The following is a 21706-nucleotide window of genomic DNA, read 5'->3' as shown; positions in this document are numbered from 1 at the left end:
TATATGACATGTTATTTAGATATACAGTAGGAGCTGATTCTGAATCACACGCAATACCGTTGTTCATGTAAATTGGCAATTTTTTGTGACTGCACATGGGTCTAAATCTCTAAAAAGTTGCAAGGCACATGTCCCATGGGGTCTGCGTACAGGACTGAGTGAGACGCACTGACTCTGGAATGTATTGAGCATTCCTGGGTGGTGCCTGGAAGGTGGCTATGCAGATGCACAAAGATATTCCATCTGACAGTTGTGCTATGGGTGTTGTACAGGAGTGGTTGCAGACTCAGATGCTGAATCACATACTGTATTATGGAGGCATACTATGACAGAGATTTTACACCTAGCAAGGGACAGTTGCAAGTTCCAAAAGGTGCTTACGATTGTTGCGACTGCAGATGCACAAAGAGGGTTTCACAGCCATTCTGCATTCAGATACTTGGCTATACAATAAGGAAGGGCTAGTACTAAAATTAGCAAAAAGTTGCTGATGCGACTACGGCAAAATATGCTAATGCCGTAGCAGCAACGTGCAAATCACAATCAGCCCTATAGAGTATGTATATTTGTACTCACTATGTATATTTGTGCTCACTAAGTATATATGTACTCACTGAGGCATATTCAATTCAGAGAGACTTTTGGTCGTGATGAAAAGCTGCACACATCGGCAACATGTACAGTAGCCCAACATTGCTCATTTTACAGCACAAACCCATGAGATTTTATTTGGAATCTGTGTTGTATTTTGAAGAATTTAGTTCCTTGGTGCATTTTCAGCATTGCAAGTGAAGCTTTACTCAACAAAATTGCCAAAAGTATTAAAAACAGTGTCAATGACCCCTCACTGCCACTCTCATGATTAACTTAAGCTATAGATGAAGCTACAATCAGCAATATTTAGGAGAAAACATAAAAGTTTATTTTCATGAATGTTGTGCATGTGGGACTTTGATGTGATGTTTATGCTTTTGCACAGTGCACCTTGAGATTCTCCACCTCCCTGCACACATACTGTATGTGCGTGTCTAGTTTGTGGGAATGTCTCCTTAGAGTGTAGCTTTGTGCTGGTTGGACTATGCACACCATGGGCCTGAATCAGAAGTGGATGCAGTGTTGATGCCACACGCAATTGGCCGATGTTGTAAGGCTGTGCACCTGTACGAGTCGCACAGCGCCATGCATCCGATGGTTACTGCCGGGAGACACAGTACGAATTTGTCCTCAAGAGCCATGTATTTCAATAGGCGTTCTTGGAAGGTAACAGGGGGTGGTAAGGCAGAAGTGGGTGTGCCTCAGATAGTGACTACATATAAAGATGGAGTTGCGCTGACACAGGACACCATGTTCAGATGGAAAAATTGTACCTGACATAGGGTTAGCGCAAGCTTCCATGGTGCGTCCAATGGTACATCTAGAGATGCACCAAGATGGATTAGCGCAGGTGAAAATGGTTGTCTGAGTATGGACAGTGGGCCTGATTCAGAGCCACTCGTAAGCGGCCGCTTGCTCGCTATGAGCGATGTTCGCACAACTGCGCATGCGTATGGGTCGTAATGTGCATGCGCAAACCAGTCATTGCGGTTGGAAATCGTGCACTCGCAAAACAGCGAGGGGCTGCTAATTTGATTGACAGAATGTACCGTTTGTGGGTGGTAACGGGAAGGTGCTTGAAAACGGGGGAGTGGCGATCCGAACGCAGGCGTGCCAAACGGTAAAAAGGGTGTTTAATGGGAGTGCATAATTAGTAAAGGAGCGTCATCGACCACGTCACTTGGTTGTCTTTTAGCCTGAACTGCTCACAGTGATAGCGGTAGGAAAAACCTACCACAAGCACTGCGAGCAGTTCAGATGCCTTTCGATGTACCCGATTAATCAAATAAATACCGGAGATGACGTGTGATGCGAACGGCAAACGGGCGTCTTTACAAAATAGCGAGCGCATTTTTCGTTAGCTCGCTCAGACATAGAGACGTCAACAAACCGCAAAGAGCGAGCGCTCAATTTAAAAAGCAGGCCCCTTTCTTGGAACGACCGTCCGCAAATAGCGTCCGGCTCTGAATCAGGCCCAGAATCAGTTACAGCATTAGCATAAAGGTCACTTCTCCATCCAAGAGTCAGTCTCCATATCTGGATCATCAATAATGCACCCAAGACTCCCACCTAGACCCCGGTGGTCACAGAGCAGCCCAGATATTGTCAAAGCCAGTAGTTTTGTTTTTTTTAAATAAAAGAAGAGAATAAAGGGGCCAAATCAGTATGTTGTTTAGGAACCCATGGCATCTTCATTCAGTTCTGATCCAGGTCAATTGGTCCAGAAATTAAGTCATTCTGCAGTGTGCATTTATTGGGCTCTGTGAATGTGGCCAAGAAACTTGAAAACTAATATGAATGATAATTAAGAATATCACAATGCACAATGATAGCAACATTGGATACCCTGACTGTAACCCACCATGTGGATCCCATCATACTATTTCCCTCATCACCAAAAAAAACAGCATTAAACTAAATGTTCCTCTGACCCAGAGCAGTGTGCTCACAAACCAGCCAAATTACTGGTACATATAGGGATTACATTTTTTTTTATTTCACATCTTGCTAACTAGTCTGTAAGTGTTGTGGGACAGATTCTAGCAGCTGGAAGAGGTCTGGCACAGAGCTTCCCTCACATAAAATTCCTTTTGTTTCCAGTATTACTCTGTAACTCCTCTTGCACTAACAGACTAGTTCTGATAATAACATGCTTGGTTTCATTGCAGCATAAGGCGCTATGTATTAGGGATTGAATAGTCTACTTTCCATTTTGGAATTTATTCACTGTTTACTGCTCCAAAAACTACTGACATGTACCTCATTTCATCCATCAAAAGTGTCTTTGCAAAATGTAATGAAATCATAAATGTTCTCAGTGGAATCCTGTGTGAACAGACCTTTCAACTTTCCCCAATGGTGTAAAATCAATTCTCAGCTGTGTAAACCATAGGAAAGCAGTTGAACAGTAGAATTGAGGAGAGACCTGTAACAAGAAAAAAAACAACTAAAAAATGATCCTAAGGGGAAAAAAATATTTCTTTACATTTAAAAGATGCGTCTGACCCATCTGAGACCCTGATACTGAGGGGGCATCTGAAACCCTACAACTGAGCCCCTGCACCCCATAACTGTTTGGGTGTGTCATTGCAGGGTGCGGGGGAGTTGTGGAGCAATGTAGTGCCTTCAATGCACTACTGCAACATTATTGAACAGGAAATCATGTGGTCTTATTTTAAACTGAGGTTGTGTTTGAGTTCCTGAACCCCAACACCTGTGGGTGCATCTGAAACTCGATTAGTGCGGATGGATCCTCCACTGTACTTTATAAAAAATATATATAGCGGAATGAATCTTTAGTAATCATGATTGCAAAATAATATTGGGCTGTGGTGAGATTTGAACCCTGGACCATGGTAATGTAATACCACTGTTCTACCACTAGGCCAAGAAGGATTTCACATCCATCTACTGAATCTTTGTGCACTCCACCCACCCGCTGTCATTAGGGAGGGCACAGTAAGGGAAGCACAATAATAATGCTAATAATAAATATGTGTCTTCCATTCAAAATATTATACTAGTACATGTAAACATATAAACCCCCCCATTAGTGAATAACATATCATCCCGTCTCATTGAAAGCTGTGTGTCCGTTTCGTTAATGTATCGGTTATATCGTCATAACAACAAGGCAATTACACTGTACCGTACAGTACTGTATGTGTACTGACTTGTGTCCCGTTCAATGAGCTTCTGTGATTTTATTAAAAAGCTTGGTTGTGCGAACATGCAACATGCAAATACTGTACACTGCATGAACGTGCTTGGCCCGCTTGTCAGGGATATCCATCCACTTTTACAGTATGTTATTCAGTAGTATAAATTTCACAACCCAGCGGTTAAGCGGTGTATTACATGCCGTTGATTCTCTTGCGTTGTAGAACACCACGGTGCGCCAACGACAGATCCAGGGAGGGCGATAAGGGCAATCGCCCAACGTACACATAGCCCAGATTCCTAAAAACCCTGCCCACTTAATGACATGACTAGTGTCAGCCGGCCGGGCTTAGCTGCTGGTGCTGCTGCCTGTCAACAGTGCAGCCATGCAGGCAGCCTCGGCGCAGCACCAGAGCGTGTTATGTGACACTGTCACTGATACAGTCACAAGTGTGTCTGGGCTGGCAGGACCACGAACGGTGTGGAGGGTTTGCGCAGCGTGAAGGGGGTGGGCAGCGCAGAGGGGGTGGGTTGGCACACCGGCTGAGGTAATAACCTCATCCGCGGCTGGCCACCCCTGTCCTCCTGGCTTGGGCTGTGTGAGCTGACAATGTGGTTGATTCTTCTCCTGCCTGTCATGATTTCAGAAAAGTTCTGTGAGTATGTCTTTGTGGAGCAGATCAGTGGGGTTTGGTTAGGGCTGGGGGGAGCCTTTGTGCAGCAAATTATTATTTGTGGGGGTCTGGTCCTGCCTGTCACTTTTTCAGAAGAGTGCTGTCAGTCTGTCTTCGTAAGGTATATAGGTGGGGTTGGGGGGGTGGGTCTGGTGCACATGATGGGCGAGGAGGAGCCTTTGTAATGAATAGAGAGGGGAGGAGTCGGTATTAAAACTTAAATTGCCCCCCCCTAAAAGTAAAGTCTAGTTCTGCCACTGCGGTTCACCACAGTACAGCCATCATGCAACGTTCCAAGGCAAGACTCAGAAGCCTGAATGTCGCGCTATGAGCAACAAACCAGCTGGGCCCATCTGTAACTGGGAGCCAGAGTGGTGGACCTGCGTTGCTGAGTTTTCCTTTGAGAAGGAGCTACAAGGACAGCCATTCGGGAGAGCTGAGTGGAGGGTATCAGAAGTCCATCGCACTCACCTCTATGACAAGCCATAGACCCCACTCCTTATGGGCACCGATATAGGTAGACACTGCGATCCGAGGTAGGCTAAGCTTCTGTTCTCTCTGACAGCTGAGCCCTGCCACCACCAGCAATCATTACTACAAGGAGACAGCCTCCAGGAGTACAGACTCCCCACTGCTGTCACCCCTGAGCCTGCTGCTGCTGGTTCATTGCAGCTATGAGATATCTCCCTGGAGCACAGACCACTGCTGTTACTCCTCACTGCTGTGCTTATGCACAAAGGAGTGCCATATTGGGTGGTGAGTAGAGTATAGACAAACCAGCTTCAGGCAAGAAACTACATATTATCTGCAATACGCATGTTAAAATGCATTTATTTGTGATCATGCGGCAGACAACTTGTTTATCTAACTCAGCAAATTTGTGGAAACATTCCAGCAGTTATATTAAAGTGGGACTTGAATATTATCCTGGAGATTTATTCTTAATTTTCTGGACATCATATATAAACTATGGACAGTTTTCATCTGGCACTAAGTGTTTAGTAGTTATAATTATAGATATTTAGCATTTATTTTACTCACAGCATTGAATGTTAATTATGTTTTAGAAATTAGCATTGCCTATATTTACAAATGTTATAAGAGAAGCCATTTTTAATTTCTATGAACATATTTACTAATTGTATTAATTGCTTGTGAATATTCCGTCACTGGCGCAGTCTTTCTCCAATGTTTTTGTAGCAGACCCCTCAAAGGTTCTTTTCTGATAATATAAGCTTTACAACTCGATCTAAAGAGAGAAAAGGAATTCTCATTTCGCTAACGCATATAGATATTATAGAAACATGTCAAATAAGTGCACCAACGTTCCATCAACTGTAAAATTGATAAATTGATAACTGTATTGTTATGTATTTCAGATTATTAATAAGCAATTGTAAGTTGATAGTGGAGGTCTTAGATATTAAATAGGCTAATAGTAAATTTTAAAATTTTAAATAGATTAAAAGAGGATACAGAAGTTTATAGTAGTCCCTTATTATGGTATCTTATTTGTATCAGAGAATGGGATGCTTTTAACTAACTGTGTTAATATACCTAATTCTGAAAAGCCTCCCGGACCATAACTGTGAAGTAGGAGATTCCAGTGAAATAAAGTGAACTTAGCTTTATTGGTTGTGTTCATTATTGCATTGAGAATGGGACCACATGCCTCTCCGCTGTGTGATGGAAAGTAAAGTATCGGCGAGTAAGAGCAGAGTTTGTCCACAACTTATCAGCTCCATTGATAGAAAACTGTGAGTAACCATCACATTTGCCTACGGTTATTACCTAAGATTTTCAAATGAGGCTCTTCTATTTAAACCTTTGTCTGGCTGCTGCAAGCTGCCACAGTATTATGCTCACTACCTTGCTCCAGCGCTTTGTAAGTTTTGTCCCGACTTATCATTTCAATGTGTGACCCGGCTTGACTTCTGACTTCTCTGCCTGTTATTCCTGCTACATTTCTGAGAACTGTATGATTTGTGAACCTCCTTTGCTTTATCAATGTTGCTCTTCCATGACCTTACCGTGTACCAACCCTTAGGTTTGCTGACTCTCCTGTCACTCTAGGAATCAGGTCAGATGGTCCACAAACTGCATACTGGGTGCAACGAGGCCCAAATCTCCTTGCTGTGGCCACTAACAAAGTCCACTGGTGTGTTACAGTACAGTATACTCCACTCCCCTGTTCCTGAAAGCACAAATTCCAGGTGATACTGTTTAGGATCCAAGTCCCAAACTATTTTATGACAGCCAAGAGTTAAGCCGGCCATACAACCAACTTTCATCCAGCCATCCAACTTGTCTGTCCAAGTAATTCAGTGCTCCATACACCTAACCAGCATTTTCATCAGACCAGCCAACCAACCAGCTTTTTCAGTAGACCAGGCAACTTCTCTCCAACTTATGATGATAGTGTCTGCATGATAGATAGTGTATGCCTATGTCTGCATGTTATAAATAAATACATATTTGTTTGTTAAAAACAGAAATGTTTGTATGTGTATTTGTTTATTAATTTTCTCAATTAAATTGAGGGATTTAAAAAACAAAAAATAGTGAACTACAGGTCCCAGTATCGTCTAACTGCCAATGCAGGCTGGCACTTGGAGAATGGAAGGTATCCAATTTTAATCAGCACTGGCATATTACAGCTCAGTGGTTGGTAAGCTCAAAATCAGGGGGGAAGCACTATGGAGTTCACCCAGATTTTGGAATAACCAGCACTGGACATTGCCATCCTGGGCTACTGGAACCATAGAGGGGGACACTGCAACATGGCGGTCCTTCCATCATGCCTTCAACTAGCCCAGTTGATGCCAGGGCTAGCTTCCTCAGGGACATCAGGCCTGCAAAAAAATGAGGGCCCCATACTGAGTGTAACCATGCCCTGGCACCAATAACACCAGGGCTCTTCCCCATACTCTATGGCGTTAGATAATTTAAGGGTTGATGATAGAAATAATACTCTTTGGAAAACTACAAGTCCCAGCATGACCTGTCATGGCCAGCTGGCACTTGAAGTAACAACTAGCTTGCTCTGGCACCAATGCCAGCTGGGACCTTTAGTTTATAAGCATGGGGTCCCCTCCACTTTCTAATCAGCACTGATGCTTACAGCCTAGCGTTGGTTGCTCAAAAATATGGGGAGACACCAATGTGGGTGTCACCCATGATTTTGAGGTTACCAGCAATGGGTATGGCCACCGTGGAACGGTGGAGCCATAGAGGTTGTCCCTACAGCGTGGGGGTCCCCTCACCATGGCTTCAACTAGCCCAAGCCAGTTGATGCCAGCCGGGTTTACCCAGGAAAGTTAACCCCCCTACCCCTCCTCTAGGTATAACCAATCCTAGCACTAATAGCACAAGGGCTCATCCACGTACCCCAGGGCAGCAGGTATGAGGGTAATAAGAATGGTTGTTGGCACTTGGAAAACCTCAACAGTTTCAGCAAATAAATAAAAACACAAAGTTTACTTTCAGCCTCCTGTTATTATTTATATACTTGTTCACTTTTGCCTGAAGGAGTCCACAAGTCGACATCTATGGCGAAAAAAAAAGAGAACTTACCTGCTCTGCGTTTTTCTGATCATTGCTGCTCCTGCCTTGTACTATTCTGAATCACACGAGAGACACAGCCTCCATTAGCTGATATGAAACTTTTCTGTTTATATAGAGCAGTTTCACATCGGCCATCTAGGATTCAAAAAGAGGCTGCGTCTGCCCTGGAACCAGCTGAGATGCGGGGAGTAACAGCAATGACTGGGGACCCACTAATATTGTAAGTGCCATGATCCAGGGCATCAGACCTAGGTGGACTTCTGTTAAACCATTCAGTTGGTGGGAAAATGTCCAACTTTCACCCTACTCTTAAATGATTATTGCCCAACTAGTTGGGAGACATCAGACATGTTTGATTTTTCCTGCTAGTTGAAATTACTGCTATTGGACATTTTACAGTGTGTGAGAGTTTATTGTTTGCACCCACACACCAGCAGTTTATTAGATTATCATTTTCTCCCACATACCAGCAGATTAGCAGATTATCCTTCCAACCATCCAACTAGTTGGCTGGTTAGAACAATAATTGTTTAAAGTGTGGCCAGCTTTAAAGTTAAACAAAAACTTTATATAATTCCCAAGGATAGACGGGAGGCTGTTTCTAAAGAAATCAGAAATAGGTTGGAATTAGACAGAATTGAAGAGTAACATAGTGAATGGTAAAACCATATTGTCCTGATTCCAAAACTGGATGGTAGTTTATGCTTTGCAATAATTTCTGTAAATTACCCATTTGAATGAGCTAATTGAAAGTTTGGAAATAGGATGACATATCACCAGTCTAGAGCTAAAATTTATGTTACATTGGATCTCAGCCACAATTCAAAGAATGATGGCAAGGAATTTTAAGACCCTACAGACAAAAGTTATTTATCTTGATGATGACATTTTCCATAGTCCTGATAAACAGCAGTATGGTAAAACCCCAATTAGAAAGGGACAACTTGTCATTAAGTGCTATCGAGTCTGGGATTAATTTTGCTGTCTATTATTCATTTGTGACCTCATAAAACACGCTGTGGCTAGTCACTCTAGATTATTGGACTTTAATGTCCTTTACTGGTATCTGCACACTATAGGGGTATATATAAACATGCAAGTTGCAGGCTACGAGATGTATACGATTATGCAGGACTGAGTAGCAGATTTTAAATTTTATAAGAACCTCGTGAAAAGCACATTAATGTTTTACAAATAGTGTGGAATGCAAGTATATCTCTAGAATGCATATACAGTAGATGGTGTACTCCATCAAAAATAAAACAATCATAATAAATCTGGTTGATATTTGCTAAGTGCACAGCAACATGCTTTTGCAAATAGATGTATAATAGCTGAGTGCTTTCTCATGTGGTCACGCATCATTTTAGAACTTAGTGTTTTTTCCAACACATAAAGTTCATCTTCATTATGGCGGAGCTACTAAATATCCATGCTAAGAGATGGTAGTGGCCAAGGTTAAAACAGAAATCTATAGCTGTGACTAATAGTATTTGAAGGTTGGAGAATAAGTGGATACATCTTTCTATTGATAGAAATTTTATTTAAAATTAAACATCAAACATTTTATTTTTCAACTGCTGATACATTGCTATTTAAGTGCTAGGTAAATGATTCAACACCCTTAAATTGGCCACAATCATCAAAGGCTGGATCTGTGGTCAGATTGATTCCACACAGGAACCACAAGTTTTATCAAGATCTCTATCATTCTGATTGCTTGATGACCTCACACACACACCAATGTGGTCATCAGTCTATTAGTTTATCTGATAAAGGTCAGATCTAATCATGATCTGATTTGGAACATACCCATACAATCTTGTCATATCTCACAAGCTTTAGGGTTATGTTTTTCTCTATTTATTATTTCAGTATTTTATCTGCTTATAGTAGATTGCACAATTTTGCAGAAATGTGAGGTCAACCATGATCACAGCTAATTGCTCCAATTTGCTATTACAAAAAGACAATTACACATACAACAATCCAAAAAAAAGATGAGATGAGAATGGGAGAAAAAATTGTACCAATCCTGAAAAAATTAAACGGAGAAGGCAGCATGTAAAATACCAGAGACCAGCATTGGAATGAAGCCGACCACAGATAACAATTAAGAAGAATGTACAGTACTTCTATAAAATCCAGGCTGAATACATAGAAAAGAGAGATAGAGAAAATATACAGAAAAAGTTATTGCCCCCTTCCTGATTTCTTCTATTTTTGCATATTTGTCACACTTAATTTTTTCAGATGTTCAAACAAAATTGAATACAAGACAAAGACAACCTGAGTAAATAAAAACAAAAAACAGTTTTTAAAAGATCATTTAATTTATTGAAGGAAAAAAGTTATCCAACACCAACTGGTCTTATGTAAAAAAGTAATTGTCCCCTTAGTTACTCACTCAACCAATGAACCAAATTAAATTGATCACTGAGTTCCATTAGACTAGACCCAATTAGCCTGGATTAGTGCCATATTGTAAAAAAGGATGTTTGTAGAATCCGCACTAGTAAAGAAAAATTAAAGAAAATATTAAACCAAACCAACATTCTGGTCTTAACTAGAACTAATCTATATAAGACACTATCCAAGCCTGCAGAGGCGAAACGCTTCCGACAGGACTGTTTGTTCTCAAACAGCCCAGCAAACACACCACCAGCAGCTGCTCTTCCTGCTTCACTCCAACACAAGGTATCTCTTTTTCTCTATCACTCTAGTGCTCTCTCATCCAAGCTGTACTGATACTCTCTCTCTGCAATGCTATTACAGTAACATAGGGGAGATACTGTCAGGATCAGGGACAGCAGAAGCGCTTTACCTGTTGTTTCTCCAGGGACTTTGCTACTCCTCTCTCATCCCTTGTTCGATATACATAGACAAGGGACAGCAGAAGCAGTGTAGCATATCTTGTCCCCGGACTTTTCTTGAACTCCACAACGATTTGATTTAACTCTGTGGTATCCACCCTAACATCAAGTGGATACAATTTATATTCATTCCACTGTGCTTGATAATTCAAGCATATGTTTGTTACATCTTATATTTTATATAAAATTTGATACACCATTTATTTGCCTTAAAGTATCACATATTGTCTTTATGAGCCATCATTTGGAAATACATAAAAACAGGCTCATATATGTGCCTCTTTTACTAGTATGATTGGCATATTGGCATATGTGTAAGTTTCATTAAGGTATATCTTTATGAAGATTTATGAAGTTTACATTTTTTTGGTTTCCTCAAGGAGAATGACTTGTCAGGTTGGACATTAATCAGACTGAACTAGACCAATGATAAAAACTCTATATGTCATTTGTTTATATTACAAGCTATGTGGTCTCTCGTTCATGAGTATATTAATTGGATAGAACTAAATTAATGACAAATTGTGTATTTTATTTGTTTACACCGCAAGTTTTGTGGTTTTCCATTTATATGTACCAATATAACACAACAGCAGCTGCGATTCTGATGTGTCAAAATTAATCATCAGTCATCAGTTAGTGATTTGAAGCTCAAGAGCAATTTGGTTGTGCGGCAAGAATACAATCTGAATCACCAGAACTAATCCACAGCTGACTGGTTAAAAGGAAACAAAATTAAGGATTTTGAGTAGACTAGTCAAAGTCCTTACTTGAATCCAAATGAGATGCTGTGGCAAATCCTTCAACAGGCAGTTCATACTCAGAAACTCCAATATAGCGGAATTAAAACAATTCTGCAAAGAAGAGGGGGACAAAATTCCTCCACTGCAATGTGAAAGACTGCTCTCTGGTTATTGGAAGTATTTGGTGGCAGTTATTGCTACTAAAGGTGGCACAACCAGTTATTAAGTTTAGGGGGGCAATTCATTTTTCACATGGGTGACAGAGGTGTTGAGTGATTTTTTTCCTTCAATAAATAAAATTATTATAGAAAAACTGTATTTTGTTATCTTCAAGTTTGTTTGAATATCTGAGAAATATGCAAAAACAGAAGAAATCAGGCCCACAGTGGTAGTGCCCCTTATTCAGAGCCCACAATAGTGGTGCCCCTTATGCAGTGCCTCGAGTAGTGATGCCCCTTATGCAGTGACCCCCACGAGTGGTGCCCCTTATACAGTGCACCCAGTAGTAATGGCCCTGATGCAGTGCTCACAGTGGTAGTGCCCCTTATGCAATGCTCACAGTGGTGGTGCCCCTTATGCAGAGCCCACATTAATGGTGCCCCTAATGCAGTGCCCCCAGTAGTAGTGCCCCTTATGCAGTGCCCCCTATGCAATGCCCACAGTATTTGTGCCCACAGTAGTAATGCCCCATGTAGTAATGCCTCCTGCAGTAATACCCTCAATAATAATGCTCCCTGTAGTAGTGCCCCCAATAGTAATGCCCTCAATAGAAATACCCCCTGTAATAGTGCCCCAATAGTAATGCCCCCAATAGTAATGCCCCTGTTGTAGTGCTCCCAATAGTATGCCCACAATAGTAATGCTCCCTGTAGTAGTGCTCCAGATAGTAATGCCCCCAAAGTAATATCCCCTGTAGCAATGCTCCTTGTAGTAGTGTCTCCAATAGTAATGCCCCAATAGTAATGTACCCTATAGTAGTGCCCCCAATAGTAATGGCCCCAATAATAATGCGCTCTGTAGTAGTGTCGCTTACAAAAAAACCCAAGACACTCTGCGGCTGTCCGACAGGCTGCTCCTCGGAAATATGGGAGAGATTTCATGACATTTCTCCCATAGTGCACACTGTGGGAGCCGGAAGCCAGAGCTGGTTCCCTCTCCAAATAAAAGTGACGGAGCGCAGTTCCGCTCCATTCCAGCCCACTTTAACCCCTGAGCAGATGTGATGTGAGTCTGACACAGAGTAAATCACAAAACAACCACCTGGTCTGTCTACAGAAATGATTACATGGTCCCAGTAGCTCTCCTACTCGCTATTAATTTCCCAGTGGTTAACAAATTTTTTCTTACTTTTTAACACACCAGTGAATATAGGGGAGTCCAATAGTATTGTCTATGCTAAATTCAAAAATCGTTTTATAATGTCTTTATCACCTCAGGATTTTGAGTGATACCCAATTAAAGTTTACAGTATTACATTTATTAACAATACATAATAAACATAATAAACATTTAACTCATTTAAACTGTAGAAGTATAGGATTGTCTGCTGTATTTTGCCTCAGGAACATCCCTTTTAAGGGTCCAACAATAGTCAGCAAGCATACTTGGACTCCCCTTAACCTGAAACTGCTTTTCCAGTACAGAAATATCCTGGTGGAACCGTTCACCATGTTCATTGCTAACTGCTCCAAGATTTGCTGGGCAGAAATTCCAGGTGGAAATGGTTTTTCAAAGACATATTACATCACATGGTCTTGTAAGATTTAAAAAGATTGTCCACTATTTCTCCGTATTTCACTGCCTTATGTTTCCCTAAGAAGTTCTGGCAAATACACTTGAAAGACTCCCATGCAGCTTCTTCAACCTGATGCAACTGACCATCGAAGCTCTCATCTTGAATCGATTCTTTTATTTGAGATCCTACAAAGATCCCCTCTTTGATCTTTGCATCACTGATCCTCAGGATTTTTTTTGTTAAGTATGTAACAAGTCCACTATTATTATTACTTTAATAAAGTTCTTCATAAGACCTAGCTTTATATGGACTGGAGGTAGATATACCTTTTCTGGATCAACAAGTGGTGTACTGACAAGATTCTCTCTTTCCTAGGATTAATGATATTCACTTTGGCCACTGTTTCTGAGTGTAATGATGTCTTGTGAAACGTAGTTGTAGTCCAAAAACAGAAAAATGACTTTTAAGTCACCACAGACATTCCACTTGTTTTTCTCATACTGGATTTTATCCAGCAAGAGTTTCATTCTCTCATTTGTTTATTTTATATCAAGAGCATGAGCTAGTGGTACTGATGGAAACTAATTTCAAGTTAACTTTAGAAGAATTAATAAATATATGCCAATCCTCTGTGCTTCCTTAACAGAATTATCATCATTGCAAAAAAACAAGTCCATCTTCAGAAATCCTTAAAGTCACTGGGGGTCATTCAGACCCGGTCGTTAGCGCCGATGTGCTCGGACCGGGTTGATGGCCCCCCACAGAGCATGCGCACGACGGCGCCAGCGCCGTCGTGCGCATGCGTGAGACCCGCTACGACCGACAGCGCTGGTTGTAGCGGGTCTTGATCCAAAGGGGGCGAGCTGTCGATGTTGATTGACAGCTCGCCCCGTTTGGAAGGCGGGCCGGGGGGGTGGCAGCTCAAACGGGGGCGTTCCCATGGGAACGCCTACCATTTGGGGGCGGCCCCACTGACATCACTAGTGACACTAGTGATGTCAGTGGAGAGCTTCCAGCTCAGACAGAGCCGAAAGGGAGACCCTACCCTAGGGTCTCGTCGTAAGCCCCGATGGTCACGATGGTCTTGACCATCGCGACCATCACCTTAGGCTGTCGTAAGGCTGTGGGTGTTAACCCACAGCCTTACCACCACAAAGGAGGACATCTTGAAAATTCAAGCCGTCCTCCCCTCATTCAAACCGGCCGCACGCTCTGTGCGACCGGCTCTGAATGAGGTCCACTATGCCTACACTTAAGAAATCTCTGACAAGGTCATTGAGATCTCCTTGGGTAAGTAAATGTGGTTCAGAAGGTGAACTGGAAGCTTCAAAGCTTGGATCAAGCCTTACATGATCATTACCATGCTCCACATGCTCAATAGAGCATGTAGAGCATGGTAATTACTTGTTCATTACTAAGTATGACATTTTGGCTTTGGCACAGGCAATTCTTCACTATGAGGCACTGGCCGTCAGGACTGGGGACTCAGGCCTGCTCAGTAGAGGCTCAGGTACTTTCTCACTGATGATACGGGAGGTTTGTAGTAGAGATGGTTGTATATAAGTCCTCCTCATAGATGGAATAAGCAACAGAATACATGGGTGTTATCAGATAGCAAAGACTAAGAGTTATGGTAGGCACTAGACTGGATTGTGACCAGAGTGGGTACAGACTTGGAGAATACACCGGAATTGGAATGGAACTAGACTTGGATAATACAATGGCGTTGGAGTGGTACCAGTCTTGGAGAATATAGTGGAGCTGGAGTCATTAGAGAGGCTAGCGCAACTAGCATGGCAGCTAGAAACAAGCATGTGTCAGCAACGAAGTTCAGGCACTGAATGCTGTGAGAAGCAAGGCTTTACCCTGTGCTTCACCGAGATTGGCTGATGACATCAGGTGGCCGCCGACATGGATACCCATTGGAGACATAGTGGTCAGCTGTCTGATCAAAATGGTGGCACCCTGTGCCTGCGGCCGACAGGAATGCTGCGGGAACCCCAAGCCCCCTAAGACCACCAGCACACTGAGGACCCTCCAGAGACACACCTAGCCAGACAGGAGCCTACATGACCACGTTCAGTGTCCGAAGTTGGCAGGAATGATGCCAGAGCTCCAGGCCCCTGAGACTACTACCATGCTGGTGACCTGCCGGCAGCACTTTCCGTGAGACCCCAAGTTGGGACCCACACCAAGACAGTGCAGTACAACCCTGAAGGTGAGCACAGATCCTGACACAGGCCTTATGGCATATGGTAAATTAGGGTATGTCACTGTGCATTGACTTAGAACTGATGCCTGAAATGACAAAAGTAACAATATGTACAGTGATCTTTTAGTTCCCACCAAATCATTGGAACAGCAAAATTCATGTGCCCTTTGACCAACCTATGAGGAGTCTGACACAAGTGATAATTCAAAAATTGAGGGGCCAAATTTTTATCTTGGTCTCCAACTTTGCAACCAAAGCAAAGCTCATAACACTTCTTAATAAGTGGATTAAAACAATATTTCTGAAATATAAATGTTACCTCACCACAAATGAGTCCGGATGATAAACACAATTTCTAGGCATTGTGCCACTTGGTATTCTAAACACTATAAAATATATACTGAACTATATAAATATCAAATTATGACAGAGAAACATACAGAATTACTGTAAATATTTACAGAATAAACACTGACTACCAACTGAGTAGGAATGGTGACTTATACCCCTTTCAGACATACGACCCAGGAAATTTCCTTCTCAGACCCGGGAATTTCTCCTGTGCAAATTCCCGGGTATTTGATCAATACCCCCAAGATCACACTACAGCTTCTACCCGGGAAATTCCCAGGTAGCACCATTCATACAAGAGCAGGGTTTTCCAGAGTTTTACACAGAAAATCACAGTTTTGTCATTTTAAGAGGATGTTTTGCTTTCACACATTAATGAGGTTATGCAAAGGTGGGGGCTTGGTATAAAGGGACTGGGAGGGGAACCCATAAGGCATTGCTGTATTTACTGTACAATCATCTGTGTAGCATGGAGAGCTTGTTTTGTCTGGTGGATCTGGTGTGCTATACAGCATCTGAGGCATGACTGAAGCTGCTCACACTGTTCTTAATAGTACAGTGTGAGAACCTGAGAAGGGAGCATTTTGTGGTGGAGAGGGAGTCCAAGTGCCAACATTACCTATGCCGGAGGAGAACTTTGGTAATGTCCAGCGTGTCATCAGGAGGGTCATCTCGCACAATATGATCTCGAGATCGTCAACATGGAGAGGCTTTCTGGACTACTGTACAGGGGTTTACAGAGAACCAATGGATGACACCTTTAATTACATCTTGGAACTCCTGACCCCCTCACTTACCAGGCACACGACTTGATGGAGATAGCCCATTGCCCCGAGCAGGAGGCTTGCGATCGTCTTGTGGTGGTATGCTACCTCTGGCGAATACCGCACAATATCCTGTTTGTTTGATGTAGGCATCTCCACGGTTTGTGTTTTGGTGCGTGAAGTGACCCAGGCCATCCTGGATACCTCGTACCACCGGTTTATTGCACTGCCATGGGCAGCGACTGGATGAGACAGTGTCCAGGTTCCTGCACCGCGGATATTCACAGTGTGCTGGGGCGATTGAAGGCACCCACATCCCCATAATTGCTCCTACAGACAGTCCAGCTGACTATTACAACAGAAAGGGATGGCATTCCATCATTCTGCAAGCCGTCGTTGACCATCGTTATTGGTAAGCCACATTTATTATTTTTAATTTGATATATACTGTGACTTGCATGCAAAGTAAAGGGTGTAAACTGTTGTGTGTTTAATAAGTCTATATATATACTTTTAACTGGATATTATCTTGCTTTCACATCTTCACTGATGTTTTTATTGGCTGGCCAGGTCGTGCTCATGACGCTCATGTGCTGGCCAATTAGGATCTGTACAAGATTGAGGAGGAGAGGCAGAATGGTTGGCTCGTGAGGTAACTATACATACATTTATGTCATGCTTATAATTGCTAAATAGATATTATTTTCTTCCATACCCAACCCGACAGTTTTTTTTGGATGTAACCTGCAATTTGCTCTGATATATATGCATATATTCAGTATATGCATTTGCATTACATGCGATCCATGCTGAATCAGGCCATATGTCTGGCAAATACCTCCTGCCAAATAGTAATCAATGTGTTTACCTACAAATTGAGTACACAACAAGCCATTCCTAGCCTATTGCTTTTTGAATGGTACAGTAAAACCAATTGGAAACAAAGGAAAGTACCTGTAAAGCCTTTAATAATAACTGTAATATTTCCAGAAGTCCAAGCTTGTGGATGTGGTTGAGGTACCAGTCCACATCATCGGGGATGCTGCATGTCCATTACGAAGGTGGTTGATGAAAGGGTACAGCCAGCAGATTGAGCTTTCCAACGAGCAGATTGCCTTCACCCATACCCTCAGCTCAGCCCGAATGGTTGTGGAGAATGCATCTGGACGACTGAAGGCATAGGCAAATGCAGGGGGGGTTTCCGTCTGCCTGGAAACCCCTCTCCCCAGCACACACCATGACCACAATAGAAATAGTAATATTATAGAATGCTACTAGTGTTGCATGTTCTTCTCAGTATCACAAATGAGATGATTAGCACCAACTGTGGATCTTTTAAAATGTGTCAGCCAGTAATAAATCTACCTGGGCACCAACAAGGAGATGTGGAAAACATGCACTGTTAAGGGTGCACTGCTATTGACCATCAATAGGGTTAATAATTAATACAGTATAATAATACACTATCCAGTACATAAGGAGACCGATATGTACATATATGTCCAGGGCAGTGCTAAGTTCTTCTGCTGCTCCCTCAGACTCCTGGACTTGCTCTAATGCTCAGGAATGGTGCCCGCATTTGAAAAAAAAAACATTCTGCTCAGACAGGATGGTCCTACTGCCGAATCTAATGGCATACTGTGATCACTGGTACTGTATATGCTGGAATTATGCAACACAATATACTTTGTATGTAACATATTAAAGCTGGATAAGTGCTAATTATGCCCTCTTCATGGACTGGCCACACTCGCTCTAAAATCAAGCATTTGGAAACTCCCCTCTACAAATTTTGAATTTGCCACTGACTGAAGGTACGTTGATGGTGCTTGTTAAAAAGAAATGATGTGGACATTCGGCTCATTACAGCTGTTGTAGTGGCATGCTGTATCTTACATAACATATGTGAGATACAGCAAGATAAATACCTGCCTGAGTGGGACATCGTGGTGGAGCCTATTGGGAGTGATCCTTCTCCCCTTGCAACAACCTCTTTTGTTTCTTACAGAACCAACGAAACCAATATGATTAGAAGCACACTTTATAAAAACATTAATTCAATGGTGTCAATGTAAAAATTAAAAAGACACAGTTTGTGAAATTTTCTAAAAAAGTTTTAAAGGCCTTTTGGATAAGTTGCATAAGAAGTTTGAAAGCCTTACTTCCATATTTATTGCATAGGAAATAATGTCACACAAAATAAAACACAAGCAATAGTTTGAAATACAGCATATATAGTTTCTTATACAATTATCATTATATTTAAGCATATGCTTTTATAATGTAGCTCAGATTATGACCAGATATTATAAACACCAAAAGGTTTTATTCAAACAAATCAGCCATGAAAACACAACTGAAAATAACAGAAAAGTGCACATTTACTACAGAGCACAATGTAGTCCATATGTATGTATGAATTGATATTGTTACGGCTCATATTATGAGCGTATACAATGTGAACTCCAATTTTTATATAGAATATAAAACAGTGACTCATTACAGTCTGAAAAGTAAACATTGTTAAGTGCACATATAGCACATATAGCTCTGAGGCATTAAACAACACTTTAAAATAAAACAAATAGGTCCACAATTTTTAGTAATATCCTTTTTTACACCCACAGAATATCATTCAAGAACTAACACCCCAATACCAGTGTCAATAAAATTTTAAGCATATTAATATGAGCTGAGAAATTAAACATGTGATATATGTGTTATGTCTAGTTAACATCACTAGATATCTTTGCATACCACAGTTACATATTTGTGTATACTCTAAACTCTGTATTTTTGTTAGGAGTAAGTTCCTGTGACAGAGTATTAGTAGACAAAGTATCTTTAAATAATTGACCTTCACTTACATTATCTAATGTAATATCTGTAAATGTTAAGGGTGACTGAGGTGTTTGCGGATGTTTGGATATAGGCCCCGATGAGGCTCGACATTTTGCTTGTTGCGCATACTGGCATGTAGTTGTCCCAAATGCTGTGGGGGACTTTGCTTGTTGCGCATACTGGGATGTAGTTTGGCCAAATGCTGTGGGGGACTTTGCTTGTTGCACACACTGTAATGTAGTTTGGCCAAATACTGTGGGGGACTTTGCTTATTGTGCATACTAGGATGTAGTTTGGCCAAATGCTGTGGGGGACTTTGCTTGTTGAGCATACTGGGTTGTAGTTTGGCCAAATGCTGTGAGGACCTTTGCTTGTTGCACACACTGTAATGTAGTTTGGCCAAATACTGTGGGGGACTTTGCTTATTGTGCATACTAGGATGTAGTTTGGCCAAATGCTGTGGGGGACTTTGCTTGTTGAGCATACTGGGTTGTAGTTTGGCCAAATGCTGTGAGGACCTTTGCTTGCTGCACACACTGTAATGTAGTTTGGCCAAATACTGTGGGGGACTTTGCTTATTGTGCATACTAGGATGTAGTTTGGCCAAATGCTGTGGGGGACTTTGCTTGTTGCGCATACTGGGATGTGGTTTGCCCAAATGCTGTTGGGAAATTAGCTTGCTGCCCATACTGTGATGCATGCTCAAATGAGGTGGGAGACTGAGCTTGTTGCACATACTGGGATGATTCCCCAAATGAGTTTGGATAATGAGCTTGTTGGGCAAAATGGGTGGGTGGTGGAACATGTGTTGGTGTGAAGCAGATTGTGCTCAATATTTGAACAAAAAAATTGCGGTTATCGCGACTAACCCTTTCCTGCATAGCTACCATTTCCGTTAGTAAATTACTCTGCAATTCTCTCTCATGGGCCATGAACCACTGCAATCTAGCATCCTATTGAGTCTGCCATTCTGAATCTATGTTGCGTAGTTGTTCACATAGAATATTTGTCATGGCTTTGGTAGATACCTCTACTTTGCTCTTCGTTTTACGTGTTGGCACTTTGAAAACTGAAAGTAAAAGAGAGAAAACATTAAGCAAAAGATGAAAATAATTATTGAAACACAGGATAATAAATGGGCCAAATTCAAAAAGCAGCACGTCTCCGTGCATGCGGTTACCATCCTTGACTACAAGCTAAACACAGAAACAATATGGTTTCATTCAAAGACCCTGTGCCTGTATAATACAGAACCAAATAGCATTAAAGTAATGATTTAATTTACCCAATAGCCAAAATATTTATTTCTTTTTACCAGAGAAAATATACTAGAAATTGAAATAGAACATTACATAGATTAACGCAGCAGAACATAGGTAATTGAAGTGAACTTACTGTTACTGCGTAGGGTGAGATTTTCCCCTGGGTCTGTGGCTCAGACTCTGAATCTTGGCTTTGCGATGGAGTGGTCACATCTGTGGCAGTGCTTGGTTCAATGATCATGGTGTTAGATAAGTTCTCATCTGGGTCATCATTAAATAGGACCTGCGATAATGCCGGGCTCTGCTGACTGCTCTCAGGAGTTGTTGAAGGCGTGCCTATCGTTGTTGCAGACAGTGTGCCATCATCACTTGATAAAGATAGGGCATTTGGGTTGCATAGTGCTGTGTACCCAAAAGCGGAACTGTATAAATGATACAAGGGCCACTCCATCCTTCCCACTCCACTGCAATTACGATTGTGGTCATGAACCTTTGTATATTGCTTCTTTAGGCTCTTTAGTTCATTAAGGACTTGCTGCTGTGTCTTCACAATACCCCGGCAGGCCAGGATTTTGAAATGTTGCCATAGATCATGGGATCCTTAACAGTGTCTGTGATTTAAGTTTTATTTCCTCCTCTCCCCTCACATGTAAGAGCTCACGGACCTCCTCCTCCTTCCAATGTGACATGATCTGCAACCACCTGTTCACACCTGGCACTCCTCAGTGAACACCTGGCACTCCTCTCCTCAGTGAACACCTGGCACTCCTCTCCTCAGTGAACACCTGGCACTCCTCTCCTCCCCTCAGTGAACACCTGGCACTTCTCTCCTCTCCTCTACTCTACAAACACCTGGCACTGCACTCTGTCCCCTGTAAGCACCAAATGCACCCTTGCAGTGCAGGCCTCTGCACTGCAAGGGTGAATTTGGTGC

At 42.0% G+C, this 21706-nt stretch overlaps 1 pseudogene; it reads right to left on the bottom strand.

Annotated features, from left to right (window-relative positions):
- Nucleotides 1–2908: 2908 nt before the first annotated feature.
- Nucleotides 2909–21461, bottom strand: LOC148514956 (uncharacterized; annotated as a pseudogene).
- Nucleotides 21462–21706: the final 245 nt, after the last annotated feature.

The sequence above is a fragment of the Taudactylus pleione genome, unplaced genomic scaffold, assembly GCF_031769625.1.
Source record: "Taudactylus pleione unplaced genomic scaffold, aTauple2 ptg000256l, whole genome shotgun sequence".
In the NCBI taxonomy this organism is placed as follows: domain Eukaryota; kingdom Metazoa; phylum Chordata; class Amphibia; order Anura; family Myobatrachidae; genus Taudactylus; species Taudactylus pleione.
The sequence above is the reverse complement of the archived record's forward strand: the minus strand, read 5'-3'. Positions and strand labels throughout refer to the sequence as shown.